Source organism: Hordeum vulgare, chromosome 5H (assembly GCF_904849725.1).
Source record: "Hordeum vulgare subsp. vulgare chromosome 5H, MorexV3_pseudomolecules_assembly, whole genome shotgun sequence".
Lineage (NCBI taxonomy): Eukaryota > Viridiplantae > Streptophyta > Magnoliopsida > Poales > Poaceae > Hordeum > Hordeum vulgare.
The window spans coordinates 389,371,719-389,386,273 of NC_058522.1; positions in this window are offsets into that span (position 1 = coordinate 389,371,719).

The window sequence follows — 14,555 nt, forward strand, 5'->3', positions numbered from 1 at the left end:
CAACACTTTTACTTTATTTTTTTGGTGTTCACATGATTAAGCAACTGTAGTAATCATGTTTTATGCCTTTTATTTCAATAAAGTGCCAAGTAAAGCCTTTGGGATACTGTGGATGATAGTTGACTTGATTCTGTGCAAAAAGAGAAACATTTGCTCTCCGTCCAAGAATTTTGTAAATGCACTAGAACGTGATTTGGATCTGCATTTTTCACACATGATTGATATAAAAATTGCTTGAATTGTCCTAATTTTTCACAATGTTTAGAGACTGGGAAGTATGGTTACACTACAGATCTTCAAAGATTGTTCTGTTTTTGACAGATTCTGTTTTACATACATAGTTTGCTTGTTTTCGTGTTCCCATAGCTTATATTCAGTGATAAAAAATTTTGGAATAGTAAAATACAGTAGGTATCATGTGGGAACAATTATGAATCTTGTCTTGACAGTACCTAAGTGAATGATCATTATTTATTATACTAACCCATCTCACGAAGTTCCGTTGAGTTTCGTGTGATTGAAGTTTTCATGTTTTGGGTGAGACACCGATATGAGGAGAATAAGGAGTGACAAAAACCTAAGCCTGTGGATGCCCAAAGGACGCCCAAGGTAATATCCAAGGAAGACTCAAGCGCCTAAGCTTGGGGATGCCCCGGAAGGCATCGCCTCTTTCATCTTCAACATAATCGGTATATCTTAATTGGAGCTATATTTTTATTCATCACATAATATGAGTTTTTCTTGGAGAATCATTTTATTTTTTTGTACTTTGTTAGATGTTGTTTATAATCTTGTTTTTCAATAAAAATTTCCAAGAATTGCATTAGGATGCTTGCATTGCATGCTTTGATTGGTGTTGTGTAAAAACAGAAACTGGTGCTGTAGTGTTTGAATTTTCATGTTTTACTGGAATGTGAAACATTTCTAAAATTTTTACACAGTATTTTCATATAAATTTTATAGCATGTCCTAAATTGTAATAATTGTTTGAGTTATATAAGTACACCATTTTCATAAATTCCTACAAACTGTTATGTTTGGACAGATTGCTGTCATAGTTTTGTTATCTACTTATCCTATAGTTTCCATAGCCTATATTGATAGATATAAATTGTGCAAATGATAGTAAATAGTAGATGATGTTTGCAATTATTATGCAACTTGTCTTGGCTGTAAATAAAGAGTTGATTCATTATTATGTGCACTAACCTATCTCACGAGTTCTTTTTATGTTTTGTGTGGATGAAGTTTTTGAGAATAGCTGAAACCGAGATATGAGAGGATTGAACAAGATACAAAAGCTCAAGCTTGTGGATGCCCAAGGCAACATAAGTAAATATTTCAATAAGTCTCAAGCATCTAAGCTTGGGGATGCTACGCATCCCAGCTCTCTTCGTCAACTATCGGTTAGCCTATGTTGAGCCTAAATATTTATTCATTCACATGATGCGTCCTATTCTTGGAGTGCTATTTTTATTTTGCTTGATGTTTAAGTAAAATACTCATATATGAAAATCCGTATTATGAGAGATAGGGAAAGTCCTCACATATCTACTTAATTGTTTTACTACTCATTGATCTTCACTTATATGTTTTGGAGTAGTTTTGTCATTTACTTTCGTGCTTCACTTATATCCTATGAGTAAATGGTTGAATGAGTTGAATACCATAAATCTGAAATTTAATATGCTTCATATACTTATCCCATGGGGAGTAATGATTTCACACATAATAAGTATAGGTGGTAAAATTTATTGAAAGTTAGCAAACACCGCATTGGTAACTTGAAAAATTCATGAAAGAATATTGAAGGAAGAAAGATTCCGCATATAAATATACGATCTTGGAAATCTTCTATAATTGTGAATACGTGTTAATTATTTTCAAACTTGAGTAAATTAGTTTAAATTGGACAAGGAATACAACGTAATGAGTTATGCCCGGGTATATTTGTACATAAGTTATATTGTTATGGATCCTCCAACATATGGTGCTTGCTTTCACCTCATACTAGCCAAAACTTCTGCACCAAGTAGAAATACTACTTGTGCATCCAAACACCCTTAAACCCAAAGTTGTTCCATATGAGTCCACCATTCCTACTTATATGCGGTATTTACCTACCCTTCCAAGTAAATTTGTATGTGCCAAACTCTAAACCTTCAAATAATATTCTGTTTTGTATGCCCATATCGCTCAATATAGTGACTAGGAGTTGTCAGTATCTTCCATGCTAGGTGAGTTATTCTCACAATATGCGTTGATTCACTATCATTCATGAGAAAGTGGCTGGTATTTAGGATGCCCAGTCCCATGCTCAAAAAATCAAATCAAAATATAATGAAACAAAACTCCCCCAGGATTGTTGTTTGTATGGACGGTACCAATAGATTCGGCTCCCCGTGGAGTGTGATTGATTGGTAGAGGGGGAGTAAAAACTTTACCATTCTATTTGGGAACCACCTATAATGTATCTAGCATGGAAGATACCGATATCTCTCGGTTGTTATGTTGACAATGAAAGCATACCACTCAAAATTATTATTCGTCTCTGTTTTAAAAGCTTGAGCTCTGGCACCTCTGCAAATCAATGCTTCCCTCTGTGAAGGGCCTATCTTTTACTTTCTAGTACTTACCTTTATGCAAGAGTCATGGTGATCTTCACCACTTCCTATATATCGCTTTTTTCTCTTGGCAAGCGTCATGTGTTGGGGAATGATCTAGACATATATATCCACACAAATGTAGTTGATCATGAATTATTATAGTTGACAATTATCTATATGATAAATAAGTTGGGAGGTGAAAATTAAGCCCATATCTTTATCCGTGTTTGATGGATGCTATTTGTTCTTAAAATATGCTTTCAGTGTAAATAATCATGGATGATAGGTGAGTATGTGTTATTTGCTACATCAAAGCTCTTACATAGACCCTTCCTAAAAATAAGATGAAATTCAATTGTTCGATGACTAGGATTATGGTTTGTTAGTTTTCAAGAAACTTTATGGTCTATACTTTAACATGTGAATTGATGGGGTTATAGTCGTAGGGTATTAGGGTCATAGGCCTGCCCTATAAGTCCTACCCAAGGACTACCCTTCATAAGGGATAAGACCCTTATTCAGTTCCGACTGAATTAAGGACATCCCATCATCCAGTCGGTAACGAATCCTCCACCATCCAGTCGGAGATGAGCATTCGGAGTATATCAAACTAACCGACTGGATTCCACTATGCACATCGTAACCCCCTGGAGGGAAACGGTCGTACGTGTCCACGTACCTTTATTAGCATTTAGGACGTACGTTACCTGTAACGTGGGCATTTATTCGCCACTACTCCACCACTGTGCACCGAACCGTTGTGGAGGGCAGCGCACTCTATATAAGCCGCCCTCCCCCACTGGTGCAGGGGTTAGCAATTCACTGTAATCCATATTCCACTCGACAACAAGCTCCTAGAGTACTGGGACGTAGGGCTATTACCTCCACCGTAGAGGGGCCTGAACTCATACAACCTCGCCGTAGCTAAGGCTCTGCCCATCCTTTCGTACCCTACACTTCTACTGACAGACTTATACCCACGATAGTTGGCGCCCACCGTGGGGCAGGCGTCTAAGAGACTTCCGGTGAGTTTGCGACTACATCTTTTCATCATGTCATCCAGCGGAGATTCGAGCATGGGTCACGAGATCCTCTTCGGCGCTCTCTCCTTCATCGTCGACGATTCGGCATGGCTTCGGAACGCCCCTCTCGACGTCGAGGCGCTTCCCCGTCGCGGGGCTACGCACTTCCGTCTCGGCGCCCGCGGCATTCTTCTTCTCCAGCAGTCAGCTCCGGTATCGACCTACACCGCCGTCACGTGCCGCAACAAGCGGCCCCGCCATCCGCAGCTCCAGCGTTGGATGCAACACGCCCGAGCGTGACAGAACGCGTCTTCACAAGTGGCGGTCTTAGAGTCCGTTGTGGTTGCCCCGCCATCCCAGCGCTCGGACTCGGTTCCGACTGAGTTTCTTTCCGAGTGCGTGGGTCGCGGGCCTGCAGCAGAAGTACACATGGCCTGCGTTCAGTCGGGGACACTTAGGACCAAGGCCCGACGCGAGAGGGCATATCGCCCAGCGGAGGGTCGACAGGGGCCGAGCCCACCGCGATGGTCGCGATATTGACCGTCCGAGTGGAAGCAGGACCATCGTTTCTGGTCCCGAGTGTTTTAGTCGAGCAATCCGTTCGGCTGACATCCCTCCCAACTTCCGATTGGCGACGGGGATCAGCAAGTTTACAGGAGAGTCCAAGCCAGAAACGTGGTTGGATGACTACCGAGTGGCACTCCAGATCGGAGGAGGGGACGACCACGTCACCATGAAGCACCTCCCTCTGATGCTCGACGGCTCGGCGTGAGCGTGGCTGAACCAATTGGCCCCCTCAAGCATATACAGCTGGGCCGATCTGGCCCGAGTATTCATCAGGACCTTCGAAGGGACGTGCAAACGCCCTGCTGGCCTCGTGGAGCTCCAGCATTGCGTCCAGAAGCAGAACGAGCCCCTGCGCGATTTCATTCAGCGTTGGACGACCCTCTACCACACGGTGGAGAACGTCACAGAGCACCAAGCAGTCTGCGCCTTCAAGGCAGACGTGCGGTATAGAGATTTGTACCTGAAGTTCGGTCGAACAGGCGATATCTCCATGAGCAAGATGATGGAGATAGCGGCACGCTATGCAAACGGCGAAGAAGAGGACCGCATCCGCAGCGGAAAGCACAAAACAGTCGCCGACGGAGATGGGAATAACACTCGGAAACAGAAGCAGAAAGCTCCGTCCACTCCGCAGGTAGAAGCCACAGCTGTTACCAATGCCAAGTTCAAGGGCAAGGGGAAGGCTCAGTTCACCCCCAAGAAGAATCAGTTCAACAACCCCATCCTGGACCAGCCATGTCCGATTCACACGAAGATGGATGAAGAGGGCAACGCCATATATCCGAAGCATACCACTCGGCAATGTCGCCTCCTGATCCAGGGGTTCGGCCAAGGACAACCTAGTGAAAAGGGCAATGAGCAATATGAAGAGGACAAGGAGGATCCGTTCCCCCAAGTCCATGCAACACTGATGATTTTTGCTGACGTTGAGAGCAAAAGTCGACTGAAGCTGGTGAACAGGGAGGTGAACATGGCCACGCCGACCAACCCCACATTCCTCAAATGGTCTCAGACTACGATCACCTTTGACCAGTCGGATCATCCAGCACACGCGCCCACCCTAGGGAGGCAAGCTCTGGTCATCGACCCGGTGGTAGAAGGAGTCCGACTGCGCAAAGTCCTCATGGACGGCGGCAGTGGTTTGAACATCATGTACGCTGACACACTCAAGGGGATGGGCATTCCGATGTCCAACCTCAGCGAGAGCAGCATACAGTTCCATGGAGTCATCCCTAGACGAAAGGCCAACTCACTCGGCCAGATCGCGTTGGATGTCGTTTTCGGCTCCGACAAGAACTTCCGCAAGGAAAAGCTGACGTTCGAGGTGGTGGACTTCCAGAGCGCTTACCACGCAATTCTGGGCCGCCCGGCGTATGCGCGTTTCATGGGCCGTCCATGTTACGTATACCTGAAGCTGAAGATGCCAGGCCCGAAAGGTGTGATGACCATCACAGGCAATCGACAACGGGCCGAGGAGTGTCTGCAGTAGGGATCAAGAATTGCCGATCAGCAGATGGCCGTCCTCGAGCTCGACGAGTACAAGAAAACAGTCGACCCCGCTGACTTGATGCGTTCGAAGAAGCCAGCTTCGGAGTCCGCATTCCAGTCGGCGGGAGGGACGAAGAAGGTCAGCATCCACCCGACAGACGACACCGCTGGCCCGACGAACATCTCCACCACCCTCGATCCTAAATAGGAAGCCGAGCTCATCCAATTCCTCCGTGAGAACTGGGACATCTTCGCATGGAAGCCTTCTGATATGCCAGGTGTACCCAGGGAGTTGGCTGAGCACCGACTACACGTGGATCCCGCCGCTCGGCCTGTCCGAGAACGCCTGCGCCAGTCCGCCGCGCACAAGAGGAAGGCAATCGGGGAAGAGGTGGCCAAGCTTTTGGCAGCCAACTTCATTCGCGAGGTTCACCACTCCGAGTGGCTCGCCAATGTTGTCATGGTACCCAAGAAGGACAAGTCGCTCCGAATGTGCATTGACTTCAAGCATCTCAGTAAGGTCTGCCCGAAAGACCATTTCCCGCTCCCCCGCATCGATCAAATTGTCGATTCGACTGCGGGTTGCGAGCGTTTGTCATTTCTTGATGCCTACTCGGGCTATCATCAGATCCGTCTATATGGCCCCGATGAATTAAAAACAGCCTTCATCACCCCATTCGGGTGCTTCTGCTACATCACTATGCCATTTGGTTTGAAGAATGCAGGAGCAACCTTTATGTGCATGATCCAAAAATGCCTTCTCGACCAGATCGATCGGAATGTGGAGGCGTATATGGATGATATCGTAGTCAAGTCACACAAAGGTTCCGACCTGCTGACTGACTTGGCAGAAACCTTCGCCAACCTTCGTAGGTACGATATCAAGCTCAACCCAGCCAAGTGTTCATTCGGTGTTCCCAGCGGAAAGTTACTCGGTTTGTTCGTTTCCGAACGAGGGATCGATGTTAACCCCGAAAAGACCGGGACCATCGTCCGAATGGAGCGGCCGGTCAGAATACACGATGTTCAAAGGCTCACAGGTTGCCTAGCGGCTTTGAGCAGGTTTATCAGTCGACTTGGCGAGAAGGCACTTCCTTTGTACCGACTCATGAAAAAATCAGATACCTTCGAGTGGACAGACGAAGCCCAAGTCGCATTCGACGACCTCAAAGTCCTACTTTCCACCCAGCCGGTTCTTACTGCTCCGCTCAGTAAAGAGCCCCTTCTTCTATACATCGCGGCTACAAATCAACTCGTCAGCACTGTTCTCATAGTCGAACGAGAAGAAGAAGGCAAAGCATACAAAGTTCAGCGGCCAGTGTATTACGTCTCCAAAGTCCTGACTCCTCAAGCAGAGGTATCCCCACTATCAAAAACTTATCTACGGGATTTACATGACTGCGAAGAAGGTGGCTCACTATTTCCAAGACCACTCAGTGTCCGTCGTTTCTGATGCTCCGTTGTCAGAAATCCTCCACAATCGGGATGCATCAGGCCGAGTGGCAAAGTGGGCAATGGAGATGTTGTACTGCGGCATCAAGTTCGAGGCCAAGAAACCTATAAAGTGTCAAGCTATGGCTGAATAAAGTCTCAAGCTATGGCTGACTTCATAGAAGAATGGGTAGAACAACAGCAACCGACCCACATCTACTCGGCTGATTGGACAATGTTCTTCGATGGGTCCAAGATGTTGAACGGCTCCGGCTTTAGTGTTGTGATCATATCACCAAAGGGTGACAAACTCAAGTATGTGCTGCAGATACACTTTGATTCCTCCAACAACGAGGTAGAGTATGAAGCTCTCCTTTACGGATTATGCATGGCCATCTCACTCGGCGTCCGTCGCCTGATGGTCTATGGCAATTCGGATTTGGTGGTCAATCAACTGATGAAGGAGTGGGACGTCAGGAACCCCACCATGACCACGTACTGCAATGCCGTGAGGAAGCTCGAGAAAAAGTTTGAAGGTTTGGAAATCCACCACGTTCCGCGACTGAAAAACCAAGCAGCTGATGAGTTGGCAAAACTCGGATCTACTCGGAGACCAGTCCCGAGTGACGTCTGCCTCGAGCACCTCCACCTTCCCTCATTTAAAGAAGATCCCTTCACAGAGGAACCAGTACAACCAAAGAGCTCGACGGACCCGACTGAAGTCGAAGTACCTGCCGTGGTTGATTTGATCATGGAGATTCTTGCTGTCATCCCCGAGTGGACCGTACCATTCATTGCATACATCCTGAGGCAAGAATTACCGGAAGACGAAGTCCAAGCCAGACAGATCATCCGTAGGTCAAAGTCGTTCACTGTCATTGACGGCCAGTTGTACAAGGAAAGCATTTCAGGCGTCCTTCAACGATGCATCTCCCCTGAGGAGGGACAGTTGATCCTAGAAGAAATTCACTCGGGAACTTGCGGTTATCATGCCTCTTCAAGAGCAATCGTCGCCAAAGCATTCAGAGTTGGCTTCTTCTGGCTGCGGGCGAATGAAATGGCTAAAAATATGGTCGACCGATGTGAAGGCTGTCAGTTCTACTCCAACAAGTCCCACAAGCCAACATCTGCGTTGAAGACAATCCATCTTGTTTGGCCATTTGCAGTATGGGGATTAGATACAGTCGGTCCATTCAGGACAGGCCAAGGGGGATACACACATCTGTTGGTGGCAGTCGACAAGTTCACAAAGTGGATCGAAGCCAAGCCCATCAGGAAGCTCGACGCTCTAACGGCTATCAAGTTTGTCAGGGACATCATCTCCAGATTCGGGGTACCTCACAGCATAATCACTGACAACGGAATAAACTTTGACTCGGACAGTTCAAAGGTTTCTGTACAGGCCAAGGTATCCGAGTGGATTTTGCATCTGTGGCGCATCCCCAAACAAACGGGCAAGCAGACCAGGCGAATAGACTTATTCTGCAAGGTTTGAAGCCTCGACTCCTGCGAGAGGTGGGACATGCTGCTGGTGCATGGGTCACCGAGCTACCTTCGGTGCTCTGGGATCTCCGCACAACCCCAAATAGATCTACAGGGCGATCCCCGTTCTTCCTCGTTTACGGAGCAGACGCAGTCCTTCCGAGTGACTTGCTTCACAACGCTCCACGAGTTGAACTCTTCTCCGAAGCTGAAGCAGAGCAAGCAAGGCAAGACGGAGTGGATCTTCTAGAGGAGGAGCGCGAGATGGCACTGACTCGCTCAACAATTTATCAACAAGATCTGCGGCGTTTCCACGCGCGGCACGTGAGGAGTCGTACATTCCAAGCTAGCGACCTGGTGCTCCGAGTGGATCAGCAGAGACCTCATAAGTTGGCTCCCGCCTGGGAAGGACCCTTCATCATCTCCAAGGTGCTGAACAACGGTGCATACCGACTCTACAACATCGACAGGGAAACAGACGAGCCGCGAGCATGGAACGGAGATCTCCTGAAGCGCTTCTACACGTGACCGTCGACTGAAGCAATGTAAATAACAAGTATTGGTGAAATAATACAAAGCAGATCTATTTTTTTTTGCAGATTCAAAATTCTTCCGCGGTCGCAGACTCCGGTCTCAAAAAACAAACTTAGCTGCGATCCAGAATCGCCTAAGTATTAACTTTCTCCGAGTGTGCACTTAACGTCGCACTCGGGGACTTAGCTGCGATCCAGAATCTCCTAAGTACTAACTTTCTCCGAGTGTGCACTTAACGTCGCACTCGGAGACTTAGCTGCGATCCAGAATCGCCTAAGTGCTAACTTCCTCCGAGTGTGCACTTAACGTCGCACTCGGAGACTTAGCTGCGATCAAGAATCGCCTAAGTACAAACTTCCTCCGAGTGTGCAATTAACGTCGCACTCAGAGACTTAGCTGCGATCAAGAATTGCCTAAGTACAAACTTTCTTCGAAGTGTGCACTAAACGTCACACTCGGGGACTTAGCTACGATCCAGAATCGCATAAGTACTAACTTTTTCCGAGTGTGCACTAAACGTCGCACTCGAAGACTTAGCTGCGATCAAAAATCGCCTAAGTACAAACTTTCTCCGAGTGTGCACTAAACGTCGCACTCGGGGACTTGGCTGCGATCACGAATCGCCTAACTACACACTTTCTCCGAGTGTGCACTTAACGTGGCACTCGAGGACTTGTCTGCGATCAAGAATCGCTTAAATAGAAAGCTTCCTTCGAATGTATCTCACAGATCCACTCGGAGGCTTAGCAGACCCTCATTGAGGCTCATGTGGATGTCAAGATCACTGACAATTGCATGAGTAGCAGAACCTCATTAAGGCTCATGTGGATGTCAAAACCACTGACAATTACATGAGTAGCAGAACCTCATTGAGGCTCATGTGGATGTCAAGACCACTGACAACTACATGAGTAAAAACTCGCTCCGAGTACGGCTTGACAGTCGCACTCGAAGACTTAGCCGCGATCACGAATCGCCTAAGAACTCAGATGCCTTCGACTGTATCATACAGATACACTCGGGGACTCAACAGAACCTCATTGAGGCTCATGTGGATGTCGAAACCACTGACAATTACATGAGTAGAAGAACCTCATTGAGGCTCATATAGATGTCAAGACCACTGATAATTACCTGAGTAACAACTCGCTCCGAGTACGACCTGACAGTCGCACTCGACAACTTAGCGGCGATCACAAATCGCCTAAGTACTCTATGGCCTTCGAGTGTATCCTACAGATCCACTCGGAGACTCTATAGACCCTCAGTGAGGCTCATGCAGATTTCAAGACAACTGACAATTACATGCTCCGCATGTTTGCCATTGGCTTCACCAAGAAACGCCAAACAAAAACACGAGCCAAAATCGTCTCAACAACTCTTTGGCAAAAGGAGAGCAAAAGATTCGATTCAAATTCAAAGTTCAACTAAGGATAGTTGGCTCGGTGTAGATCAAGCTTATCCACACCGACCCAAGAATGTGACGGCCAACAGAAGTGGCCAAAGTTCCTTACAACCAACACTCGGCATACCGAGGTAAAATTTTTCTCAAACGACGTTAGGACTGGCACCGGGACTGGCAGGCTCTACGAATGTGTTGAGGTCGATCCCGTCGGCGATGCGAGTGGCGCTCTCAAGAAAGGTCTCCATGAAGTCTTCGAATCGAAGATTTTTCGTGTTGGCGACCTGCAATGCCTTCAGCTTCTCCTCGCGGGCCTCCTTGCGGTGCACTCGGACCAAAGACACAGCGACGTCCGCACCATAGCGAGCCGCAGACTTCTTCCACGCCTGCACTCGGTTAGCGATCTCCTCCAGCCGAGTCATCAAGCCTTCCATCTCGTGCCGAGACTCGTCTTCAGGCCAAAGCTCCTTGTCGATCCGGCCGATGACTTCTCTAAGTCGACCGATGAAAGGCCCAACTTTGCCCAGGCGAATGTGCGCTCGGAGCAGATCTCGATTGGCGTCCTTGCCGAGTGGAATGTTCTCAAGAATCGACCTCTCAACGTCAGCTGCTTCAGCCTTAGCGTCCATGCAAAAATCTGCAAAGACAGGACGAGCAAACAATAAGCGCCGAGTGAAATGCACATACCACAAGCAATTGGAAAAACAGAACTTACCACCCAGAAGCGCTATCATCTTCTGAGCCCAGTCACTGACATATTTTTCATGTGCTATACACCGCGTGTTCAGCACTTTCATTTGTCCCATCAGCTCGGTCCTTTGCGCCTTCATTCTCTCCACTTCAGCAGTCAATGCCTTGTTCGCCTCACGGGCCTGCTCCAAGGACTTTTCTTGTTCCGCTAGAACATCCTTCATACCAGCCATTGCAACCATCGCTGCATCAAGTTCACCAGTGAACTGCACCTTTTCCGCCCGCAGAGCCTCGTACGCCGCTCCCATCTCGCAAGTTTTCTACAAGTCAGCGCCAAAGGAAGATTAGACAAATTCAACAAGGACAACAATATACATTCTAAGTTCTTCAGACCCCTGCCGACGCAAGCAGTCGACAGCGGTCTCGGGGACTACACCCAGTGGGTTCACTAAGAGTGACCCCACTGGCACGAAGCTCAAACAAGTCCGCCCTATTTGAGATACATGACAACAAACAAGCCTATGAGGTTACTACTACCCGGCCTGAGTAAAATTACTCTCGGGGACTCATCCAGTAGGTGCACTCGGAGTGCCCCCACTACTAGCATTCGAACAAATTAATTTTTTGATGTGAACAAGTTAAAGAACATGTGCATAAAGACAACTGTCGGTGCAAGCACTCGACAGAAGTCTCGGGGACTACACCCACTGAATTCACTAAGAGTGAACCCATTGTAAAACAATCATAAAATATCCGACTGCATCGATCAAACACCCAGTGGGTTACAGGAGGAACGTAAATACTTACTAGCCCACTTACTCGGATATCGTCCCGCAGTTCCAAGCTTCACTTGTACACGGACGCGATGGAGTCGTACGCTTTCTTGGCCTCTCCCGCCATCAGCTCCGCCTGCACCATGGCTCCCTTGGCTGCTCCCACCTGATCTTCCAGGAGGCGCTAGACGTTGTACTCGACAGTCGACGGGCCTGGCATCGTCGGAGGCTCCTTGGGCATCCCAAGGCCCGCTCCAGTCGGTTCAGCAGCAACCAGCGCCGTTTCAATCGACGGCATCGCCTCAGTCGGCAGCACGTCCGCGGCGAGAGTAGTAACCAGCGGAACAGCCTCAAGGACAGGCACCGCAGCTTGCTCAGACCTCCCCTGGTCACCCTCATCCACATAAATCGCCCCTGAAGGAAACCCGACCGAACGGCGTGAGATCACAGGAAAAAAAGGCAAGACCGAAGACAGAATTTGTGATGCAATAATGTAAACTCTCGGAATCGCTATGACGCACCTGGCTGAGATGTGACAACATTGTCCATGTCCATGGGATCATCCCCCTGGCGTGCCGGAGAGGTGGCAGAGGTAGCAACTCTGTCGAGCGAAATTCATTCGACCAATAAGCAGGAGTTCAATCGAATATCAGAAGACGTTGGAAGAACAATGCACTTACGTTGAGGTGACGGGAACTATGACCCTCATCCGCGGCAAAGCCTTCCGAGGTTTAGATCCACTCGGTTTGGCCACCTTAGAGGGCTGACCCGCAGGCTCAGCAGCAGCGTCCCTGGTCCTCTTGATGCTCCGAGCACTCGGAAACACGGGAACAGTTGGCGGGGCGCTCGGAACCGCGAGAGCGGTTGGCGGGGCACTCGAGGATGCTGGAGGGGCCGAGGGAGCCGCAGGTTCATGTTGATGTTTGGTTCGAAGCTCTGGCGGCGGGGGTGGCGAGTTCTGCTCTTCGTCTTCCTCCTCCTCTTCCCCACACTCCTCCTCCATCTCCCCACTGTCGGAGACATACTCGACACTCTCCACGCTGCCCTCCTGGCTTCCCTCCTCCTCCTCGTCTGGATTCCCGTTCGAGACAATAGAGAACCAGTTGGTCCACTTCTGCATAAAATACAGTCGACGACATCAGACGTCAGACAGTGATTCAAGAAAGCGATAAATCTAAGATAGTTATGTGCACTCGACAAGTTGTACTCACCTCGTTCGGAGGAGGGTTGTCCGTGCAGAAAGCCTTCACTCGCCGGGACCCTCTGGGGTTTTCGCAGGCGCCTGTGATGTTGAGCACCCACGACGCCACCGTCTCCCCGGTCACGCACTCGACGTTGGTCCGAGTGGAGTCTTCGGGGCCCGTGTAGTGCCACATGGCGTGGTCTCGGGCCTGCAGTGGCTGGATGCGGCGGCCAAGGAAAACCTCCAGCAAATCTATGCCGATGACTCCCTTTCTGACGACATCTACGAGTGCGTCGACCAGAGGCTGGATATGGATCTTCTCCGCCTTCATGAGCGCGAGCTGCTTAGGCGGAGCTGGTCGATCTAAGCTAAAAGGAGGTAACCCTGTCGTGGCATTCGGGCAAGCAACGTCTTGGCAGTAGAATCATGTCGACTACCAGTTCCTAAGCGATTCACTCAGCTGAAGAGCGGGATAACTACTTTTGCTCTTCTTTTGGAAGCCTAAGCCTCTGCAGAGCTGGAGACGGTGAGTTTTATCATCCGACTGATTAAGTCGTTTGATGGTTTGAGATCTAGCAGAGAAGATATGTTTGAAAAGCCCCCAATGGGGGGGACACCCGATGAACCACTCGCACAAGACTATGAAAGCAGAGAGATGAGCTATGGCATTCGGGGGAAAGTGGTGGAGCTGCGCCCCGAAGTGATTCATTATGCCCTTGAAGAAAGGATGTGGGGGCAGGGAGAAACCTCGATGCACGTGGCTGAGCAGCAGGACGCGCTCCCCCTCCCGGGGCGCTGGCTCGGTCTCGTCCTCCGCCGGCAACCTCCACGACTTGTGCGCAATCATCCCGTGCTCCACCAACTCCAGCAGGTTCTCCTCCGTCACTTTGGAGGGGAGGAAGTCCCCCTGGATCCACCCCACCGGTAGCGTTCGCTGCCGCCGCTGAGCAGGAGCCGCCGCCTTCCCTTTCTTGTTCCGCGCCTCTAGCTTGCTAGTCTGCCCCTTGGTCATGGCGGAAGCTGCGGATTAGCGAGGGAGAAGTAGAGGGAAGGAGCTTGGGGTGCGCAGAGGATGGCGAGGGAAGCGGAGCAAAGGCAAGTTATCCGGCGAGTGTAACGAAAAAACCCTCGCCGCCGAGGTTTAAATAAGGTTCCGACTGGGTCACTGGCAAGTGGCCCTGAAATCTTATCCCCCGACCGGTCGCGGCGATATCAGTGGAGAGGTTGACGGCGCGGGAATCGAGGCGTCAGGTACTACTCGAGCGCGATGTCGTTAGCCCTGCTGAGCGCGCGGTAACCAAAATTTGAGGATCCCGGAAAATCCGCCATTGTCAGTTGACTGGTCACGCCAGAAGATACCACGGGAGCACTCGGTTT